Source organism: Fukomys damarensis, unplaced genomic scaffold, assembly GCF_012274545.1.
Source record: "Fukomys damarensis isolate Sample0158 unplaced genomic scaffold, DMR_v1.0_HiC HiC_scaffold_33, whole genome shotgun sequence".
Lineage (NCBI taxonomy): Eukaryota > Metazoa > Chordata > Mammalia > Rodentia > Bathyergidae > Fukomys > Fukomys damarensis.
In genome coordinates this window covers 24,000,017-24,003,353 of record NW_022900945.1, presented here as the reverse complement: position 1 = coordinate 24,003,353, position 3,337 = coordinate 24,000,017, and the positions used below count along the sequence as shown (strand labels likewise).

Sequence of the window (3,337 nt, the reverse complement as noted above, 5' to 3'; positions counted from 1 at the left end):
TGCTTTTTTATTGGACAGCATGTCCTAGAAAATTCTGAGAAAGTCACAGATCTAATAATTGTCCTTTTTCATCTTTCTTTATGTGTACACAAACACACACACACACACACACACACACACATGCACACACCAGAGTTTGTGTAGATGGGATCATTAATAGAAACTGTTGATATGTGTTGTCTCTTTCTTTTCTTTCTTTTTTTCCCACTTCCCTTTTCTTTCTCCCTTTCCCTCATTCCCTCTTTTTCTCTCTCAATCCGGTAACCTACATGAACCTACTTTACTTGTACAACCTGGTATAAATCCTTCAGTACTCTTCTCTATTCTCATATAACTCTTACACACAGGAGCACATTCCTAATCATGCATGCCAGTACATTTACATACAATTACATTTCATTCTGTATAGTAGGCCTATGATGTACGAATTGATGCTGAAGTTGAGAAAGGTGACCTTTCTTAACACATTCCTCTTTTTTTTATTTATTAATTTTATTGAGTTTTTTGGTACATTTTAGGGACACAGTACAGTTACATTCATTGTTGGGATCATGTACCTCTACATGGCAAGTCTTGATTCTCAGGACTGGAGGTTCCATTTGACCCAGCCATCCCTCTGCTGGGTATCTTTCCAGGAGAACTGAAAGAATCATATCACAGAGAAGTATGTGCACCCATGTTTATAGCGGCACAGTTTGTAATAGCTAAATCTTGGAAACAGCCTATTTGCCCATCCGTTGGAAACTGGATAAAGAAGTTGTGGTTTTTCTATAAAATGGAATATTACTCAGCCATAAAGAACGAGAAAATAGATTCATTCATAGGAAAATGGATACATATTAAAGATATACTCCTAAGTGAAATAAATAAGTCACACATGTGTAAATACCAGATAGTTTCTCTGGTGTGAATAATCTGCAACAATGCATAAGATTCTAATAAGATTACTGACATTTAGAAATGGGAAGAAAGGAGCTAAAGGTGTAGGGAAGGTGTGATGGGTAGGGGAAGAACAAAAAGGGAAAAGAAAAAAATGTGAGAGAATGAAAAGATGAAAATAAAGTGTTTTTAAGGGGAAAAAAACATTCCTCTTTTTTAATACAAAAATTCAGTTTTACTCTTATTATTACATTAGTGGGAGCTGACATATGTAACTTACAGGCAAACGCTTTTGTTTTCTACCACTTAGCTGAACAAAAATACACATAATGTATCAATTTCATTAGGCAAGACTTTATTTCAATGACAAGGCCTTTCTTAAACAAAACAACAAGGGTACAAATGAAACCATCTTTGGAGGAAGTGTTTAATGTACACTATATGTCTTATGTAAATAAATCTTCCAATAAGAAATGGAGAGTGCTCGCTTTGGCAGCACATATTCTGGAAATGGAGAATTCATTGCCTGTATTTTTTTTTTTGTACCAGGGATCGAACTTAGGACCTTATGCTTGCAAGGCTGGCAGCAGCACCACTGAGCTAAATTCCCAGCCCTCATTGCCTTTACTTTGAAGGCTTTGTAGTTAACTGTCAAATTTATATGTGCAGCTCACCAATATTCCCTTATTAGAAGTATCAGTATTTCCATATCACAGTTCTCAAAAGGACTTAAAAGTCTCAAAATACTGTGTCTTCTTTGGCTTGCTTCTGTCTGGATTCCACATAGGCTTTATTAATGGTTCACTTCATATCATCGTCTCTATCTTCATAAATTTTTTTAGAACATTCATTAATACCTCACTAGGATCTGCTGTTTCAGTATCATAGGATGGCTTTTCTTTTTCTCTTTCTTTTACTCTTATTCAACCTGAGGCGAGTACTCTCACTGCATGTTTTCCACTTCCTTTCTACATAAGATAAGAACTGTATCAGTCTTAATTTTTTTGAACTGCCTTCCACTGAGATGGGTTTCAGGAAATTGTTCATAGTCATAGAGTAACCCTTCCCATTTATATTCTTTACCAGAAGGTATGGCCTCTCTGTGAAATGCACCTGCACATTCTAGGTAGGAGCCTGATGAACTCCAGGTAAGGTGATGTACATTTTCACAAACTTATCTGACTGATCCCATCCATAATTACTGATTTTCACTGCATATTCTGTTGTGATGGGAGAAAGCACAGCGTCTGGTTTTTCATTATCAAGAAGTTCTGGTTTCTTTTGTGGTTTTTGTGGCATCTTATTCTTTATTTGTTTCCATCTTAGATTTTTCAGCTATCAGGGCATCATGCACCCTTTTCCTAGTAGCCTTTTCCAGAAACACCTCTATCTCTTGTATATCATGGTGCAACTCCTCTAAAGCTGAAGCCACAGTCCACAGTTGGGCTGGATCTGACTGAAGGCCTGAGCTGCAGGTGTGCAAGAACAGGAATCATCTGGCCCGGCACTCTCACCATGAGCATGGACCTCTCCAAGGCAAGCTGAGCTGCAGGGACAGCAGTGGTGCAAACACCAGTCTTGCGTGCGATCTTGGCCTGCCCTCCATACCAACACATTCCTTTTGCTTTGACCTCACCTCAGAGATGCTCCCAATGCTTCTGCTTCAGCCTGCCACTCTTGTTTTTCTATATTATCCCACCTGGTAACATCATACTTTTAGTGATTTTAATGATCATGCTTTTGCCATTAATACCCCAATCTACATTTCCAATCAAGATGTCTTTTAGTCACTATATCCAACTAGCGATTGGATATTTTCATCTATTTTTTCCAGAGGCTTCATGTCTTCTATCATTTATAGCAATTGGTGCTACCACCATTCACTTAGATGCCAAGCTAGAAAGCTTATAATCAATCACCATCCTTTACCAACTTACCACTTAAACAGAACATGACAGTATTCTGTCTTATTCTTCTCTCTCACTAGTATATTAGTTGAGATATTAACTAAACCACATTAGAATCATTGTAAAATTCTTTCCACTGTCTTTTCTTTTTTTTTCAGCTTTAATTGAGTTTATTGGTACATTTTAGGGAAACAATACATTTACATTCATTGTTGGGATCTTGTACCTCTACATGACAGGTCTTGGTTCTCATTTTTTCCCCTTGTTCCCGCCCTCCCTTCACCCCTCCTCCCCTCCCCATCTACAAACACTTTATTTTCATCTTTTCATTCTCTCACATTTTTTTCTTTTCCCTTTTTACCCTTCCCCTACCTGTCCCACCTTCCCTACACCTTTAGCTCCTTTCTTCCCATTTCTAAATGTCAGTAATCTTATTAGGATCTTATGTATTATTGCAGATTATTCACACCAGAGAAACTATTCAGTATTTACACATGTGTGCCTTATTTATTTCACTTAGGAGTATATCTTCAATATGTATCCATTTTCCT

The 3,337-nt window shown here is 37.4% G+C and overlaps 1 pseudogene; it reads right to left on the bottom strand.

Annotated features, from left to right (window-relative positions):
• Positions 1-1,617: 1,617 nt before the first annotated feature.
• On the bottom strand, positions 1,618-2,305 carry LOC104855722 (annotated as a pseudogene).
• Positions 2,306-3,337: the final 1,032 nt, after the last annotated feature.